Source organism: Narcine bancroftii, chromosome 7 (assembly GCF_036971445.1).
Source record: "Narcine bancroftii isolate sNarBan1 chromosome 7, sNarBan1.hap1, whole genome shotgun sequence".
Classification (NCBI taxonomy): domain Eukaryota; kingdom Metazoa; phylum Chordata; class Chondrichthyes; order Torpediniformes; family Narcinidae; genus Narcine; species Narcine bancroftii.
Genome location: NC_091475.1, coordinates 100,394,673 through 100,414,821, shown reverse-complemented (window position 1 = coordinate 100,414,821; position 20,149 = coordinate 100,394,673).

The window sequence follows — 20,149 nt, the reverse complement described above, 5'->3', positions numbered from 1 at the left end:
TGAGCAGTCTGATTTCTCGCCTTTGTTTTTGTACAGGGTGATGATGATGGCATCACGAATGTCCTGAGGCAGCTTTCCTTGGTCCCAGCAGAGCTTGAAAAACTCATGCAGTTTGGCATGCAGAGTTTTGCTGCCAGCCTTCCAGACCTCTGGGGGGATTCCATCCATACCTGCTGCTTTGCCACTTTTCAATTGTTCAATTGCCTTGTATGTCTCTTCCCGGGTGAGGACCTCATCCAGCTCTAGCCTTAAGGGCTGATGAGGGAGCTGGAGCAGGGCGGATTCTTGGACTGAGCAGTTGGCACTGAAGACATTGGAAGTGTTCTGACCATCAGTTGAGGATGGAGATCTTGTCGCTGAGGAGGACTTTGCCGTCTGAGCTGCACAGCGGGCTTTGGACTTGGGGTGAGGGGCCATACACAGCCTTTAGAGCCTCGTAAAAACCCCTGAAGTCACCAATGTCCACGCTGAGCTGGGTTCGTTTGGCGAGGATAGTTCACCACTCATTTTGGATCTCCCGGAGTTTGCGCTGAAGATGGCTGCATGCGCGACAGAAGGCTCATTTTTTCTCTGGCCAGGACGGCTTTGCAAGGTGAGCCTGATGGGCAGATCGCTTCTTTGCCAGCAGCTCCTGGATTTCCTGGTTGTTTTCGTCGAACCAGTCCTTCTTTTTCCTGGAGGAGAAGCCCAGTATCTCTTCAGTGGATTGCAGTATGGCAGTCTTCAGCTGATCTCAGAGGGGTTCAGGGGACGAGTCCGTGAGGCAGATTGCATCCTCGAGCTTTGCTTTGAGGTTTCTCTGGAAGTTTCCTCTCACTTCGTCTGACTGCAAGTTTCCAACATTGAACCTCTTTCTGGGGGCTTTACTGTTCCTGGACTTTGGCTTGAAGTGAAGGTTGAGCTTGCAGCGAACAAGCCAATGGTCAGTGTGGCATTCCGCGCTGGGCATGACCCTGGTGTGGAGCACATCTCGTTTGTCTCTTTCTCGCACCAGGACGTAGTCCAGGAGGTGCCAGTGTTTGGATCAGGGATGCATCCAGGTAGTCTTCAGGCTGTCCCTCTGCTGAAAAAGGGTGTTTGAAATGACAAGCCAGTGGGCTGATATCACCCCAAACCTTGCATTTTTGCGCCTCACAGTTCGGCGGGCAGCAACCTCCTTTGAAGAAGACGGCAGAGCCCACCTCACTGACAAAAGACAAAGGAGGAAAAACCCAACACCCAACCCAACCAACCAATTTTCCCTTGCAACTGCTGCAACCGTGTCTGCCTGTCCCGCATTGGACTTGTCAGCCACAAACGAGCCTGCAGCTGACGTGGACATTACCCCTCCATAAATCTTTGTCCGCAAAGCCAAGCCAAAGAAGAAAGAAATATTTCCCAGTCGAGGCAAAATAAAAATCTATGCCCTCTCCAGTGGAATTTTGAAATGGGTGACTGGAATTGTATCCAGTGCTCAAGATGTTCTCAACCCAGCATGATGTATAATTCTGGTATAATGTTTCTGTTCCCATATTTTATGCCTTAGCCAAAAGAGAAAGAATCTCAAATACTGTTTTTAATCACTATTTGTGTATATCTTTAATAATTATTTAGCATAAAATCCAAGATTCATTTGTTCCTTTGTACTTCTCAATATTTTCCCATTTATTCTGCATTCAGTGTACTTTTGCTCTTCCCCAAACAATTACTTTGTTTTTCTGGATTAAATTCCATTTGCCACTTTTTCAACCAACTGACAAGTCTACCTGTAGCTTCATAGAATCTCATTCTCACTGTCAATCATGGGACCATTATCTGAATTATTTGCAAATGTTTTCATAATGCTCTGACATTTAATTTTAAATCATTAAAATATAATTACACGAGGCATGCAAATAACTGAATTCTGAACCCTATGGACTCTAATGGCTTTCCTTTTCCAAATTATTAAGTTTTTAAGAGTATGGTAATTGCTAACAAGCAGAGCATTTATGAAGTTTGATCTGATCAAATGTGAAGTGTTGCACTTGGGGACTCCAAATGTAAGGAAAATGTACAGGACTTCAACATAATTTATGTACAGAAGGATCTTAAAACTCAAATCCAAAGCATGCTAAAACTGGCTATGCATATACATTGGGTAGCAAAGAATGTCATTGTCATGCTTCCCTTCATTGGTCAGGGAAATGAGTATAGGAGTAAGAAATTAATGTTGCAGCTGTATAAAATTTGGTCTTGCTGTTCTCAGAATGTTTTGTGCAGTTCTATTGTTCCCATTACAGAAAGTATGTGGAATCTTTGGGAAGTTTTCAAATAGAATTTACCAGGATGTTGCCTGGATTAGAGTATGAACTATAAAGAGAGAGTGAACAAACCACTGTTGCTTTCCTCTGGTGTGCTGGAAGCTGAGGGGAGATCTGATAGAAGTTTGTAAATTGTTGAGAGGCATAGATAAGAGAGTCAAATTAGTTTGCTTGGGCAAACATCAAAAAGTATATAGGGCTTAAATATATTTAAATTTGTAAGAGTTATGCGGGGTAAGCTCTTTACATAGAATGGTAAATGTCAGGAATATTTTGGCAGGAGTTACAGTGGAAGCAGTTATGATGGAAGCTTTGATAATGTATTTAGATAAACACAAATATGCAGAGGATGGAAGGATGCCCTGATGAAATAAATTATGTTCAGATAGACATCAAAGGCTGAAGGATCCTTTCCTGTTCTATATGTATCCATGTTCTGTGTTTTCTGTTTATTTATTGCTGATTTCTAATTGCCCTTGAAGTTGTTGCTTCCAGTGAAGCTGCTCCCAGGAATTAAATCCAGCAACAATGAAGGACAAACAATACATTTCAAGCTATTACTCAACCATTACTTTTCACTTCCTACCATGAAGCAAATTCTATCCTGGATTCCATAATCGATAACTTTTTTACCAGCCTGTCTATTGGTCCTTATCAAGATCCTAGAGAAAACCATGGGGTTACTTTGATTATGCTGCCCTCCTCATAATGTAGAAAAACAACTGGAACAACATGGAATACTAAAAATTATACTGAGGCATGTAATGGCATATTAGAACAAGGGACAAAAGTCTTGTTCAAGCGGGGAGAGTGGAAGGAATTTGAGCTTGGCAATGATGAGTCAAATCCAGGTCCAGCTAAATCTGGTCCCAATGTACAGATGAGTATGAAGACGTGGAGAGATTTAGAAAATAATTAGTAACATTAAACGAGCTTTAATCATGGAGGATGAAGGTTGAAATAATCCAGTAGAAAAAGTGGAACAGTTGAGTCTCATGGCAAGAAATGTACAAGGAAGATGGAGCAACAGGTAAACTGAGTTGAGCCTGAAATGGGTGATGAAAGAAGTGGAAGTATTCGTTCATATTTCGATAGAAATTTCTGAAGAACTGAGATGTCAGTTGTTGTAGCAAGTTGCTCATTAGTTCCGAGGCATTTATACAGCAAAGGTGACTGCAAAGCTAGAGTATAGAATATTGTTTCTTATGGCATTGTAGGTGCTGACTTGATTTGAAATAGTTGGATGCAATCTCAAGTTTAATATCATCCAATTACACAAGTAGAAACCAACAAAACAGCATTCTCCAGTCTTTGGTGCAAAACATGCAAACACACAACCAGATGTAGCACACATACAGGCACATCATACATTTGCAGAGCAAATTTACATATTAATAAATAAATATTGTTTAGAAATAGTAAATATTATAGTCTAGGATGGTTAGTGTGAGAGATTCCTTTGGTTGTTCAGCATTCTCATTGCTGTCAGAATCAGTTGTCTCTCAGCCTTGTGGTGCTTGCTCTGATATTCCTCTATCTTTCATAAAACACTACAGCGTAGTATAGGCCATTCAGCCCTCAATGTTGTACTGACCCATACATCTCTTCCTTAAAACAGTACTAAACCCTCCCTATCCCATAACCATAACCCTTTTTTTTCTTCCATTCGTATGTCTAAGAGTCTCTTAAATGCCCCAAATATTTCAACTTCCATCACTATCCCTGGCAAGGCATTCCAGGTACCCACAAGTCTGCGGGGGGGTGGAGGGGAAGGGGAGGTATAATCTTATCCCTGATGTCTCCCCTAAGCTACCCTTCCTTAACTTTGTACATGTCTTTTGGGATTTGCTGATCCTGGCCTGGGAAACAGGTGCTGGCTGTCCACCTTATCTATGCCTCTCATAATCTTGTAGACCTCTAGCAAGTCTCCTCTCATCCTTCTATTCTTAAAAGTGCAAAGTTCCAGCTCAGTTAACCTTGCCCTCTAAAATTTGTTTCCCAATCCAGACAACATCCTGGTAAATCTTCTCTGCACCCTATCCATAGCTTCCACATCCTTCCTATAATGAGGTGACCAGAACTGAACTCAATATTCTAAGTGTGGTCTCACCAGTAATTTGTAGAATTGTAACATATCTCTACTCCATAATTCAATCCCCCATTCATGAATAACAGCATCCCATAGGCCCTCTTAACTATTCTATCAATCTGTGCAGAATGTATGGATTTAAACCCCAATGTCCCTCTGTTCATCCACACAATTAAGTAACTGACCATAAACCTTGTTCTCAGCCTTCTGGTTTGTACTTCCAAATGCATCACCTCGCACTTAATCCAGATTGAACTCCATTTGCAGCTTTTCTGCCCAAATTTGCATCCTGTCAATATCCTCTTGTAACATTTGATGACCTTCAGCTTCATCCACAACTCCTCCAACCTTCATGTCATCCACAAATTTATTGATCCATCCCTCTTCCTCTGCTCCAGGTCATTTATAAAAATCACCAAGAGGAGGGGTCCTATAACAGATATTTGTGGCATTCCACTAGTCATTGACCTCCAGGCAGACTACTTTCCTTCCACTACAACTCTCTGCTTTCTTCTTGCAAGCTAATGTTTTATGCATACAGCTAATTTTCCACTGATCCCGTGCCTCATAACTTTCTGGATGAGTCTCTAGTGGGGGAACCTTGTCAGATCCCTTGCTGAAATCCACATAGACCATATCTACTGCCCGACCCTCAGCAATTTCTTTTGTTGCCTCCTCAAAAAAACTCAATTAGGAACGTGAAATATGATCTTCCCTTCATAAAGATATGTTCTCTATCCTTGAGTGGGCTGTACTTCTCCAAATGCTCATAGATCCTATCCTTCAGAATCCTCTACAATATTTTGCAAACTACTGCCACATCTGCAAACTATAGCCACTTTCAGGTGGCCACAATACCTGACTGTAAAGTTGCCTATTGTACTCCTATGCGGCTGTCGGGTCGCCACCTGAAAGTGGAGAACCCAGCCAGGAGGTTTACCTACCTAACCCTTCTCCTGTAGGTATAATATCCTGCTCCAAGAATCCCCTGTTGCACCTGAAAGCAGCACCAGGCAAAGCTGCTAGCGGCTTTCAGGTGCCTAGCTGGGTATGGGTTGATAACAGTCAGCTGCTGACCCAAATCCCCGCTGCATGACGGTCCCCTGAGATGGGACTATGGAGCTGGGACGGCCGTCTCCCGCCGTCCCCTGCTGGCCGCCCCAGCCCCGCCGTCCCCCGCCGGCCGCCCCAGCCCCGCCGGCCGCCCCAGCCCCGCCGGCCGCCCCAGCCCCGCCGGCCGCCCCAGCCCCGCCGGCCGCCCCAGCCCCGCCGGCCGCCCCAGCCCCGCCGGCCGCCCCAGCCCCGCCGGCCGCCCCAGCCCCGCCGGCCGCCCCAGCCCCGCCGGCCGCCCCAGCCCCGCCGGCCGCCCCAGCCCCGCCGGCCGCCCCAGCCCCGCCGGCCGCCCCAGCCCCGCCGGCCGCCCCAGCCCCGCCGGCCGCCCCAGCCCCGCCGGCCGCCCCAGCCCCGCCGGCCGCCCCAGCCCCGCCGGCCGCCCCAGCCCCGCCGGCCGCCCCAGCCCCGCCGGCCGCCCCAGCCCCGCCGGCCGCCCCAGCCCCGCCGGCCGCCCCAGCCCCGCCGGCCGCCCCAGCCCCGCCGGCCGCCCCAGCCCCGCCGGCCGCCCCAGCCCCGCCGGCCGCCCCAGCCCCGCCGGCCGCCCCAGCCCCGCCGGCCGCCCCAGCCCCGCCGGCCGCCCCAGCCCCGCCGGCCGCCCCAGCCCCGCCGGCCGCCCCAGCCCCGCCGGCCGCCCCAGCCCCGCCGGCCGCCCCAGCCCCGCCGGCCGCCTGTCAGACAGCTGCCCCTGCCCGGACTCAGGAGCCGGGGTTTGCTCTGCGGCCCCTCTCCCGCTTCAGACCTTTCAGGTGGCAGGATACCTCCTTCAGCATCCTGCTCTGGAGCTGCATTCTCCAGGTGATTCCAGGTGAAAGCGGCTTATAATTCCCAGGATCCTCCCTATGACCTTTTTTTAAACAAGGGAACTACATTTGCCATTTTCCAGTCTTCCGGCAACTCCCCTGGGCCAAATAGGATTCAAAGATCATTGCTACTGCCCCAGCTATCTTTTCCCTCCCTTCCCATGGCAACCTGGAGTATATCACATCTTGTCCCAGGAATTTGTCAATCTTCTTTTTCAAAAGATCCAACAATTCCTGTTCCTTAATCTGCACATTGTCCAGGACATAGGCCTATTCTATTTTGTCCTCACCATCATCAAGGTCCTTTTCTCTGTAATACTGAAGCAAAGTATCTATTTAGACTTCCCCTACCTCCTCCACCTCTTGACATGTGTTGCTGCCTTTATCCTTTAGCAGCCCCAACTTTATTCTTGTCATCCTTCTGTTCTTCACATAGCATGGAATTCGTTGGGGTTCTCCTTAATTCTACATGACAAGGCCATCTCATGCCCTTTTCGAGCTCTCTGAAGACCTTTTTTAATCTCATTCCTGGCTACTGTATATTTCTCATGAGCCCTTCCTGTTTCCTATTTCTAACATGTGCTTCACTTGTTGTCTCATTTGTTTCATCAGCCATGATTCCCTTTTCCTACCATCTTTTCCTTGTCCTAATGGGACAAACCTATCTCGAACCCTGCAGAAGTGGTCCCTAAACTTCCTCCACCTTTAAACATCTGTTTCCAATTTACTCCAGCTAGTTTTTGCCTCATCTCTTCATAATTAGCCCTTCCTTTGTTTAGCATTTTCCTATTTTGTCTGTTTTTATCCTTTTCCATGTTGAAGCTCAGGGAGTTGTTGTCACTCCCTCAATGAGAGGTCCTCCTCCTTTAACCAGAATTAGATTCAGTGTGGCCTCTCCTCTCACTAGCCAGTCAACATACTGGGTCAGGAATCCTTTTTTAAAAAAAAATTAAGTTTCCCATACATGTCATCATAGCAGGATACAAAATACAAAATCAATACGAAATCCATTGCATGATGGTATAAACCTCAATCCCCTCCCTAAATAAACCCCAATAGCAAAATATTTTTTTTTAAAAAGGAATAGCATAGAAAAAGAATAAAGAAAAGTTTAAAAAAAATAAAATAGAATAGCAGCCTGGCTGCTGGAGGGCCACTTTCACCACATGGCATCAATCATTTATATCTTTGAATACACTTAAAGGAGGTCAGAACTTAAGGAACAGATTTATAAATAGGAATCCTTCTTGAAACACACCAGACTAATTCAGTCCTATTCATCCAGCCAGTCAGTATTTGGGAAGTTGAAATCAGGCATAACTGCAACCCTGAATTTCCCACACCATTTCAAGATATCATAGATATGATACTGTCTCTGACCAGAAATGTTACTCTTCCCCTCACCCCCCCCCCTCCCCGCAATAACTTTTCTACCTCCCATCCTATTCCTTTTAAAACATCTAAACCCTGGTTCCTGCATCTGCCAAGTTTCAGTAACAGCCACAACATCATAGTTCCATGTACTGATCCATGGTCTAAGTTTATCCCCTTTATTATTAATAGTCCTAGTGTTGAAACAGATACATTTCAACCCCTCTAACTGGCTACCTTTTTGTTTTTTTCACCCTGACTGTCCTTCCTCACCCATGTCCCCTGCACCAAACCTTCAGCCGGGCATTCATCTCCCACAACTTCCTGTTCTTGCCCTCTCTGGCACATGGCATAGGCAGCAATCCTGAGATTACCATCCTTGAGGTCCTGTTTTTTAAACTTCCTTCCTAGCTCCCTATACTCCCTCTTCAAGATGTCATAATTACTCCTATCTCAATCATTGTTCCCCACATGGACCACGACATCTGACTGTTCATCCTTTCCCTCTCCCTCCAGAATACTGTGAATTTGATCAGAGACATCCCTGCCACCTGGGAGGCAACATACAATCTAAATCTATCTCATTCACCAAATTTCTTATCTTCCCTCCTAACCATTGAGTCCCCATTTACTATAGCTCTCCTCTTCTCTCCTTTCCCTTCTGAGCTGAGTGACCAGAGACATAACCACAATGACTGGTCCCTGATAGATCACCTTTCTTCCCCAAAGCAGTATCCTAAAAAGTATATTTTTTGTAGAGGGGAACAGCCACAGGGGTGTTCCGCAGTGTCTACTTCTTTCCCTTCCCTCTCCTTACATTCATTCGGTTACCAGTCCCCTGACTTTTGGAGGTAACTGTCTCCATGAAGCTCCTCTCTATCACTGCCTCTGCCTCCCAAATGATCCTTAGAATCTACCTCCAGCTCCTTAACATGGTCTCCTAGGAGCTGGAGCTGGATGCACCTCTTGCAGGTGTAGTCATCAGGGACAATTGTACTGTCCCATATTTACCACATCCTGTAACTGGAGCATTCAACTGCCCTAGCTGCTGACTCCATTAACTCCTAATTAAATTCAAAGGTCTTACCATTTTGGAATCAAGCTTATTTTCAGCCCTCTGAAGCCACGTGAGCCAAAGCCTCTAAGTCCTATATTGGGCTGCTCTCCACTGGCCACTCTGCTTGAGCTACCCCTTTTTTTTATTTGTCACTACCCCTTATCTTAATTACTCCTCCCACCAATCACTGTTCTATTTAACCCGTAACTTTCTTTTTAAAGGCAGTCACCTCCAGCTGACTCCTGACAGTCTCAACTCTCTAGAGTTGCATGTTCCTTGTTTGGGACGCAATGAGAGTAGATGAAAGATGCTGTGTGCAAGGTGGTAAGAGTCCTCGCTGATTTTATGCACCCTCTTCAGACAACGATCCCAGTAGATCACATTGATGGAGCAGAGGGAGACCCCAGTAATCCTCTCTGCGACTCTTATGGTCCTGTGAATTGACCACCAATCCAATTCCCTACAGCAACCATATCACACTGTGATGCAGCTGGCCAGGATGCTCTCGGTAGAGCTCCTGTAGAAGGTTGACATAATGGTGGCTGGTAGTTTTGCTAACTTTGTTCTTCTGAGGATGTGCAGCTGCTGATGTGTCTTCCTGACCAGTGAGGAGATGTGTGATGGCAATACTTGTTAACTGGCGCTCTAAGGAAATTAGTGCTTTCAACATTCTCCACTGAGTTATTAATGTATACTGAAGGGTAGTCCTTCACTGCTTGGAAAAATTGGAGATGCAAATGTTTGAGAGAGTGGTGCGCTGTTAGACAGAATCAGACACACACACAAGGTAAAAACTGTACAACAGGCTTTAATCCACAAAGACTTCCACAGAGCCAGGTTGGCTGTGGCTGCAGCAACTCTGAGTGAGGCCTTGGGAGGCCAGCGGCAGGCTTGTATCCCGGAGGGTGATTGACACCCAACTAGGTGGGGCTTGATCCATTCAGGCTGACTGATTGACAGCCGGTCAGGTGTTGTCCTGTCCCCTTACACTCCTGCAGGTACAGAGGTTGCCCCCTGCAGTAGGCCAGTGGTGTACCACCACACAGAGGCTATAATACAATATGTGATCATTTATCTTAAATGGAGAGGATAGTTATTTTATGGTCATTAAAGTTTTTGAGTTCGAATATGTTCAGAATTGAATGCTACAACTAGGGAATACAAAAAAGCATAAATAATCTTTAAAAAGTGCAAGGTAGAATTTATAGATGCTGTCTGACCTACTGAGGACTTGGATATTCTGCTTTTTTTTATTTCACATTTTCAGCTTCTGGATTTTTTATTTTCAACTTAAGTAAACTATTTTTGCTATGAATTTTTTGTTGAGATGTTTCATACACTCACTATCTTAATTAATAAATACTATAGATGCTGGAAATCTGGTTAAAATAGAAAGTGCTGGAGACACTCAACAGACCAGGTAACACCTGCTGAAAGAGAAGCAGTTCATGTTTCAGGCCAACAACCCTTCTTCAGAACTGAAGGTGAGAGCAAGGTGGAAATTGTCTGCAAATGTGACTGCAATTTTCAAGTTCACAATGAATTAATTATCTTGTTCCACAAACAGCTATATAAATCTTCATTACCTCAAATATAGTGAGGATTTTGGACAATTATTACCACTCACAGCTGCTCGAGATAGAGGATGGCAATAAATTTAACAGAAGCAACAAAAAGTTAGGGGGAATCTGGAATGGGGTTACTCAGTTCCAATAACTCTGGTTTGATCATTGTGCTGGATGTATGGAGTTGATGCATTCTTCCAGTCACTGCACAAGCTTCCTCCCAATGATGCTGTTTTCCTCACTCTTTATAATTGTCAAGTGTAAGTAACCCTTTTGAAAGTGGATGCTCAAATGATCAGGAGAGAGTTAATGTGGATGTCAAAGAGAATACATTACAAGTATAGATTAAATTTCAGAGAGCCAACATCACCAGGCAGATGATCCAAATGGCTTCGGTGTTTTAAAAGAAATATCAATATATGATATGATTGTATAATCACCTTTGAAAACATTAAGACATTGTCATTTTGAAGAGTTTTGGATTGACACTGTTTGTCTATGGATCTAGAGAAAAATGGTCCAGACAAAGCTGTTAGGCCTCAAAAGCTTCCATCTGATTTAACATGTTGGATGATGATTATCACAGAATTCCATTTTTTCTGGCCCCAAATACAGCGGTACTCAAATGACAAATCCCAATGTGCTTTTTTTTTTCCAGAATCAAGGACATCTTCACATGATAGTGAGTGGCAGGAGCCAGTGTTGTAGATAATGTTCTACTTCTTAGGTAGTCCCTGGGGCAGAAGGTGATTTAGTTACAGATGTACTGGCAGTCATTCCCTTAGCAACTGTTCTTTTATAGAGTCCAAGTGTGAATCGTGTCAGAAGATGGGACACCCAGTTTGTAAAAATGAAACACAAAGCAACAGTCAAGAATGTAGACTTAAAAATTATAATGGAGGCAATGAATTCCTCTTAAATGAGAGAGGATGTGAACAAAAGTTACAATTTCTGCAGATGACAACATTTATTTTGTATAGTGTCATTGGTGCAAGCCACCAAAATGAGAATAATCTTCAATGAAAATTATTAGAAATGCAAATTTATACACCCACAGACTACTTCATTGTGGTGAAGGGCACTTGTGTTGAGCAGTTCAGTTAATTGCCATTTATAAGGAATCTTCTGACTTGCATTTTATAAATTCTAGTGCAGAAGGAATGTATGCACTGCCATGAGTGTCAATTTATCCACTTTTGTAGTGGACGACATTGGGTAACCAACAATAATAGAAAGAGATTTATTAAGTTAGTAAATTTATTGATCAGAACTTTCACGAGCAAAGCTCATATTTTGTCAAGGTTATTGCAGTAATTGCCTGATATTGGTATGGAAAGTTTGATTTTTCACTCTAATTTGTAGATTAAAATTGTTCCAGAATGTCATTGATTCAGCATGGTATAACATCAAAGTAGTTAGGGAGGATAAATTAATCTGGACAGGTGTGGTAATGATGCTTTACAGCTATTCTATAATGGAAGTTTTGAATTGTCAACAGGTCATCTCTTAAATGCAGCTACGAGAGGCTGCAATTGTTGAAATTTCGACCAAGAAAATAATTTCAACAGGAATTTAACAGATCAATTCACATAAGTGCAGGAGAAACTCAGCAGGACAAGATGCATTGATAGGAAGTAAAGCATAACCATTTCTGGCCTAAGCCTATCATCAAAGCAATCCTTGACTAAGGGCATAGGCCCAATGTGTTGTTAGACTTTGCCTTCTATAGATACTGCATGACCTGTTGATTTTCCCCAGCACTTGTGTGTGCACTCAACCCAGTGTCAGCTGACTTTGTTTAACTAAACTCCACACATTGTACTGACAATAACCACACCAGCAGTGTGAGTATAAGACAGCTTTAATAAACTAATATGTACACTAAGAGGTCTTGTCTCTCTGCAAGATGAACCTGGAAGGCTAGACTGTAGCTCTGGACTGCTTTATATACAAGGTCACCAGAATGATCCCTGGTGACCTAGTGGTGTAATTACATATCACCACATTCACCCCCCTTTAAGAAAAAAAATTGTTATTCCTCCCCGCCACCACCCCCCCCCCCCCCCCCCCATTCTCCTTCCCTTGTTTGTAAGTTCATGTCCAAAATTTTTCATGACTTTCGTTGCCTTCTGGACATCCTTGGTAGTGGTTTAGGGGTGGGGATTGTGGTCTGCCTTTCGGCCTTGGTGGAGGTGTGGGAGTGGGAAGTACTAGTTGGTCATGTGGCCGTGTGGGCTGGGGATCCTCTTGTATGGGACTAGGTCCTACCATCAAGTCTCGGGTGGTGATATTTTGTGGGACGGGCGTACCCAGGGTCCTGATTTCCGGAATGAGTGGTATAGTCCTCTGGGGTGACTCGATGGATGACTGTTGATCCGTAGACATCTGTGTTTCCTCTGCATTGTTCACACATACGGCCGGCGTGAGATCCCTGGTGGCGCTGATATTAGATCTCTTCCATCTAGGAATGTGACAAAGGCATACTGAGGGTTTGCGTGCCTCAACTCCACTTGATCCACCAGCGGGTCTGCTTTGTGGGGTCTGCAGTGCTTCTGGAGAAGAACAGGTCCTGGTGTCATCATCCATTTAGGCAACACTGTGCCCGTCATGGCTTTCCTTGTGAAAGAAAAGATACGATCATGTGGGGTCATGTTAGTGGCAGTACACAACAAAGAACATATAGAGTGTAGGGCTTCTGACAACAATTCTTGCCATCTAGTAAACAGCAGGTCTTTTGCTTTTAAAGTCAAGAGGACCGTTTCCCAGATGGAGGCATTTTCCCATTCGACTTGTCCATTCCCCCTGGGATTGTAACTTGTAGTGGGGCTGGTAGCAATCCCTCTCTCGTGCAGGTACTGCTTTACTTCTGCACTCATGAGTGCAGCACCCCTGTCTGTGTGTATGTAGTTCGGGTACCCAAATATGCTGAAGATGGGTTGGAGGCATTTTATAACAGTGGCTGCTGATACATCAGAACACGGGATTGTGAAGGGGAAACATTTCATCTATCACGTTTAGGAAATAGACATTTCTGTTATTGGATGGGAGTGGGCCTTTAAAATCGAAGCTGAGGCGCTCAAAAGGTTTGGTAGCTTTTATCAGGGTGGCTTTGTCTGGCCGGTAAAATTGCGGTTTGCATTCCATACAGATGGGGCAGCTCTTGTTCACTGACCTCACTTCCTCTACCAAAAATTGGAGGTTTTGGGTTTTAATGAAGTGAAACAGTCTGGCGACCCCCGGGTGTCCCAGCTGATTGTGCAAGCTCTGCAACTGGGACGAGTGTTTAGGATGGCATAAGTGCCTCTGAACAGCACGTCCAAGGGCTCGTTGAGTCTCCCGGAGTGGTATAGAATGTCGCAGTTAAATGTAGACAATTCTATCCACCAGCACAGGATTTTGTCATTCTTAATTCTCCCCCTGTTCTGGTTATCGAACATAAAAGCCACAGTCCATTGGTCCTTGACGAGGGTGAAGTGTTTTCACGCCAGATAATGTTGCCAGTGCCTTACTGCTTCCACAATGGCTAGGGCCTCCTTCTCTACTGCTGAGTGTCTTACCTGTGACCTCTGTAGGGTTCACGAGAAAAAGGCCACCGGTCATTTATCTTGGTTTAGGGTTGATGCCAGAGCCACATCGGATGCATCCATTTCTACTTGAAATGGGATCAACTCATCTAAGGACTGCATGGTAGCTTTAGCGATATGGTCGCTAATGTCCCAGAATGCTCTGGTGGCTGTTGGGCACAGTGGGAAAACTGAGGCTTTTATAAGTGGGCGGGCCCTGTTGGTGTAGTTGGGGACCCATTGGGTGTAGTAAGCCAACAGTCCCAAACACTTTTTTAGTGCTTTCAGCGTGTGTGGCACTGGGAGGTCTAGGAGAGGGCGCATATGGGCTGGGTCTGGGCTGATTTCCCCATTCTGCACTATGTAGCCCAGGACTGCCAACTTCCTGGTGCTAAAGTCGCATTTGTCCCTGTTGTATGTTAGGTTCATTTCCTCAGTGCCTGGAAAGAAGTGTTTTAAATTTGTGTGTTGATCCTCCTGAGAGTGGCCACAGATTGTCATGTTGTCTAAGTAGGGGAACACTGCTTTTAGTTGGAACTCAACTACCATTTCTCTCTGAATCAGGGACACTCCATTGGTGACACCGAAGGAGAGTAACTGAAATTGATACAGTCTGCTGTCTGCCTCAAATGCTGTGTAAATGCAATCACAGTTTCTAATGGGCAGTTGGTGGTATGCTGCCTTCAGGTCTATGGTGGAGAACATCCTATACTGCATAATGTTGTTGACCATGTCTGCTATGTGTGGCAGGGGGTAGGCATCTAGTTGTGTAAATTTGTTGATTGTCTGGCTGTAATCCACTACCATGTGCAGTTTTTCTCCTGACTTTACTACAACCACCTGAACCTCTCCATGGGCTGGTGCTCTGCTCTATGATGTTCTACTGTAGTAGTCTGTGGACCTCTGTCCTAATGAAAGCTCTGTCCCTCGGGCTGCACCTCCTGCTCTTTGTGGCTATTGGTGTGCATTCTGGGGTCAGGTGTGTGAACAGTGGAGGGGGTTCTATGTTCAGGACAGACAGGCTGCAGTGTTGTTTCTTCGTAAGGCGTAGTGGGGGGTGAGGCCCGTTGTGCACTATTGTAATGCTTTCTAACTGACACTGAAAATCTAACCCTAATAGTACTGGGGCACAGAGGTGAGGGAGTACTAGTAACTTGAACTCTTCATATTTTGTGCCCTGGATTTCTAGAGTAACCCTGCAAAACTGTTTTACCTCAGCTGCAAGGCTGCTGGCTGCTAACAGGATCTGGTGCTCATTCGGGCGTGTGGGGAGGGCAAGGCGGTCAATAAAACTTTCAGAGCTTCCACTATCTATTAAGCAATTTACCCTCACATCATTAATTTTGATGCACACAGTTGCATCAGATAAATTGTGTGGACTCGCCTGATTCATACATAGAGAAGCAAGCCTGGCGTCTCCTTTGTGTCCTTCCATCTGATAGTACTCGGCGTCATATTCATCTCCTGAAGACTGTGTAGCATTTGTCCAAGATGTCCAGGTGCACATGGGATTCTTCTTCTTCTGTTTTTATGTGGAGAAAGAAGAACTTTCATGCCTCTCATTAGCTTGGCTGTGGCCTTGGGGCTTCTGCAGGCTTTTGCATAATGCCCACGTTTTCCAAAGTTGGAACAGACATTTTCTCTGGCAGGGCAGAGGGCTCTGGGGTCCTTTCTTTGTCCAGAGAAAAAGCACTTGGGACCCTCAAGGTGCTGCTGCTGCTGTGAATTCCTGTGAGGCAGCAGACTTTTCTTTTCGTGAGGCTAGAGAGTCCAGCAGTGTGACGTTGGTCCCAGCCCCAGGGTCCTGTAAATACTCCTCCAATTCTTTCCTGGTTCTTTCTTAAGCTTCTGCAATAGTCTCTGCCTCATCTAGCCTCAAGCTTCTGCAATAGTCTCTGCCTCATCTACCCTCACTATTCCTTACTCCAGCAATCGATATCTCGTCTCAGTGGACCATATGCCTGCATACTCCTGACCTGATACTGCTTTAAAGTTGCAGCCTCTCGCCAGGTCTTTCAGAGAGAGTATAAAGTCTCTGGCAGACTCCCCTACTTGTTGTGACCTTGTCATGAGTCTGTACCAGGAGTGGAGTTCACTATGCCCCTTACTGTAATCTGTAAAATGCTCATTGCCTCTTGGTAGGACCTGGCATCCTGTTTAAGGGAGTAAGGGTGGTCTCCCAGCTGTGCTAACAGCAACATTAATAGCTCTTCATCCGATGCTTCAGCACCCTCCACATAATTCAGAAAGCATCTCTCTCAGCGGCCAAAGTGCGTACCGGCTCCGGGATTTCTGGGGTTGAGCTCCGCCTTTCGGGTCACAGCACATGGCTAAGTCAGTCTCTCATCCCTTAGGTAATGTGGGAGCACCCCAGGGGTAGTACCAGATCTCCATGTGGTCTCTGGGTCTAGGTGTAGCAAGGGCAGACCCAGGGGTACTGGGAGCTGCTGGTAGAGCCTCTGTGGGGCTTGTGTCTGGGTGCTTGGGGCTGTTGGCTGAGTCTCTGGCTTTTGGTCATTTGCAGCGAGCTTAGGGGGGATCCCAATGGTCATGTCAGGTCTCAGTACTGGGGAAACTGCTGCTGGGGGAGTGATGGTAGTGGTGTCTGGTTTCCCTGGCTCTGGAGTGGTTGGGAATTCTACACATATGTGGCGATCGAGACCACAACTTGTGGAGATTCTTCCACCCGCGCTTGTAGTGGCCCCTTTCTGATCGGACTGGGGTTTAGGGTCGGCGGCATCTGTACTGGTGAACCCACGGGGATGCAGGGCTCTTGGCCATTTCTTACCTTCCCTATTGTACATCTGTGGTCTTCCCTGCATTCCACCACGATTCCAGTACAGCGGTCCCTTGCCATCTCTGTCCTCAGATGCACATGCGTGCTGGTTGTCCCGGGATTCCATTCCTCAGGAAGAGTCTCCAGGTGGTCAGGAATGTGTATTGGAGCAGAAGCAGCTTCCATCCTATTAGTTTATTAAATTGTACTGACAATAACCACACTAGCAGTTTGAGTATAAGTCAGCTTTAATAAACTAATATGTAAACTTAGATCTTGTCTCTCTGCAAAACTATCCTGGAAGGCTAGACTGTAGCTCTGGACTGCTTTATATACAAGGTCACCGTGATGATCCCTGGTGACCTAGTGGTGTAATTACATATCACCACAGCTGTATGACCTGTTGAATTTCGCCAGCTCCTGTGTGTGCATTCAACCTAGTGCCTGCTGACTTTGTTTAACTAAACTCCACAATTCAGGCAGGACATTTAGGGAACTGGACTATTGAGATATCATGTCAAAATCCTGCTTCAGGGATGAAGGTCTCTTAAATTTACCTAAACTCCAAAAGTCCAAATATGTGGTCATATCTCAACACTTTGTTTTAAGTGATCCATTTAAAGAACTTTATGATGCAAGTCTCCTGGTTTGGTGGTGGTACTCCTACATCTAATCTGAGCCACAGACATGAGCAGATATGAAATAAGAAGACTTCTTCTTGAATTCACTTTTTAGTTCAGGTTTTCTAAAATACACACAACTCACTACACTGTCTTCTATAATTTTGTTAGAATATTGAAGTTCATATTATCTCATTCTCATAGCAATAATATAATTCACAAGTTGCCTTTTAATAATGAAAAATTTGTCTGCTACGTATGATCTTTTTGAAAGATGGCAAATCAGTTTATTTAACTTTGTCTATAATCCCTTCCCATGTGGTCTTCTGTAAAGTTTCTATCAATTTCTCTCAATTCCTCTGCCACATTTGCTCTCAAGATGAGACATTCCATTCCAGGACATCACCTACATCTGACCTGGCACCTAACACTTTGGATGGAACAAGACATAGTTCCCCTTGTCTTTACCAACTACCCTACCAATATCTGCATCTAACATTTAATTTTCCACAATTTTCACCACCTACAACTGGATCCCACCACCAGACACATTTTCCCCTCCTCTCTCTGAGGGCATCACTCCCTCTGCAATTTCCTCATCCACTTGTACCTTCTCACCAATCATTCCCTTAGTTCCAACCCATGACATCAAGTACTAAACTGGTGCCTACACCTCCTCCCTCATCACTATTTGAGCTCCAGTCTTTCCAAGAAAAGCAAGCCTTCACTTGTGAATCTGTAGAAGTCAGTTACTACATCTGGTGCTTCCAAAACAGCCTCCTCTACATTGGGAAGAATGGATGCACACTGAGAGATTGCTTCATTAAGCACCTTTGCTCTATCGCTGCAAAACCAAGGTCTTCCCAATGGACAACCATTTTAATTCCACATACCATTCTTACAATAAAATTCTAACCTCACCCTTGTGTAATGCCAAATTGAGGCTATTCACAAATTGGAGGAACAAGACTTTATACTGAGTCTTGATATCTCCAACCAGATGGCGTAAGTGTCAACTTCAATTTTCATTAACCTTTCCCCAGTCTTTCTTTCCCTATATCTGCCTCTTTTAATCCAGATCCACACTCCTTTCCCTTCTATTAGAGAATATACTTTGCTCTCTGCCTCCTCCCCCATCACTTTAAAATAAATAATAAGAAAATAAATTGGGATATAAAGCATGGTAACAGGTCATTTTCGGCCTTGAGTCTGTGATGCCCAATTTACACACCATTAACCTATACCCTTGATACGTTCTTTGAATGGTGGGAGGAAACTAGAGCCCCTGGAGAAAAACCCATGCAGCACAGGATTCAAACTCTTGTCTATTCCCAGTCACTGGGGCTGTAAATGCAGTGAGCTAACTGCAACACCAACTGTGCAGCCTCTCAGTTTCTTTTTCATTTAACCTCCCACCTGCATCCTCTGGTCTGTGATCCTCCCCTTCCATCCTCCTCTGCCTTTTGATTCAGGCAAACACCTGTTTGTCAAGATTCCTGATGGAGGCCATAGGCCCAAAACATTGACTGCCTCTCATCCCATGAATGCTGCATGACCTTTCAAGTCTCTCTGGCATCTTTGTGCATGGTAATTAAGCTCTATATTTTTCCTGAGATGCTAAACCATCTAGTAGATATTTGTAGCAGTTTTAATATTTTATTTTAGACTCCCAGAATCCATGTTATAATTGTAATATGCTTTCAGACAAATATCAATGATGTATTTGGTAGCATTATTCATCTCCAGAAATAATGATTCTACATTTACTGTAATATAATTGAAATATAACTTCTGAATCCTACCTATTGAAACCTATTTGAGGATGGGAGCATGTATTTAAGTTCAATTGATTTTAAACATAGAAGATTGCAAGAATGATTACTTTATAAATAATACTGCATGCATTTCAGTCAATTTATCTCTGATATTACCAGCATACTTATTTATGGAAGAATTTTAAGTTGTGTTCAGACAGATGACCTTGAAACATGCAGTCATCGAGAGATGTAGCATGGAAACAAGGCCCTCCAACCCACTGATTCCATGTTGTCCATCAACCACACATTTACACTAATTATCTTGTATTCGTATTTGTGAGTTCTTAAGACAACACATGAATGAAGGAAAAGGTTCTTTAAAGTTGTTGTAAACAGCTCCATGAGGCTGCAAGTCTCCATTATAGGTCCAGCATACTATGTGTCTCCTACTCTGTGTCAGCCCTGGTGGCAGCGAAGTATAATCAAACAGTAAGTCATTGCTAGTTGCCTTGCAATCATGATCACTATCATTACATCTCTTTCTTAAAACAAACGTAGTTTATTTTTTTTAACTTTATTTATTTGTTCAAAAAACAAATAACATATGACATATGCAGCAGTTAAACATGAACATTTTTTAATAGAAAAAAAAAGAAAAGGACCCCCCCCCCCTTCAGCCAACTCTCTTAAGGAGAGCCATATAAAAAAGAAAAAAGAAAGAATATTAAAAGAAAAAGTTAAATATACATATTGAAATCTAATAAATATAAATTGAAATGTAAATATTCTGAGTATAACAGCCACTTATTAATTAAAAATTATAATTGTCATGTGAAACATATGTAATTTTTTCCATTATTAAACAATATTTCATCTCATTATGCCATCTATTAGTATCAATCATATTTGTATCTTTCCATGTACTAGCAATGCATTTTTTCACTATGGATAAAGCTAAATGTACAAAAGCAAGCTGGAATTTATCTAATCCCAAACCTTTCAGAGGTTGCAAACTACCAATAAAAATACTGTTGGATCTAAAGCCATTTTAATCTTATACAGGTATTCTAAAAATGATTGAATTTTCTTCCAAAAAGATGTATATGTATACATAACCAAATGAAGAAAAAAAGTTCCAACCGTATCACGACATCTA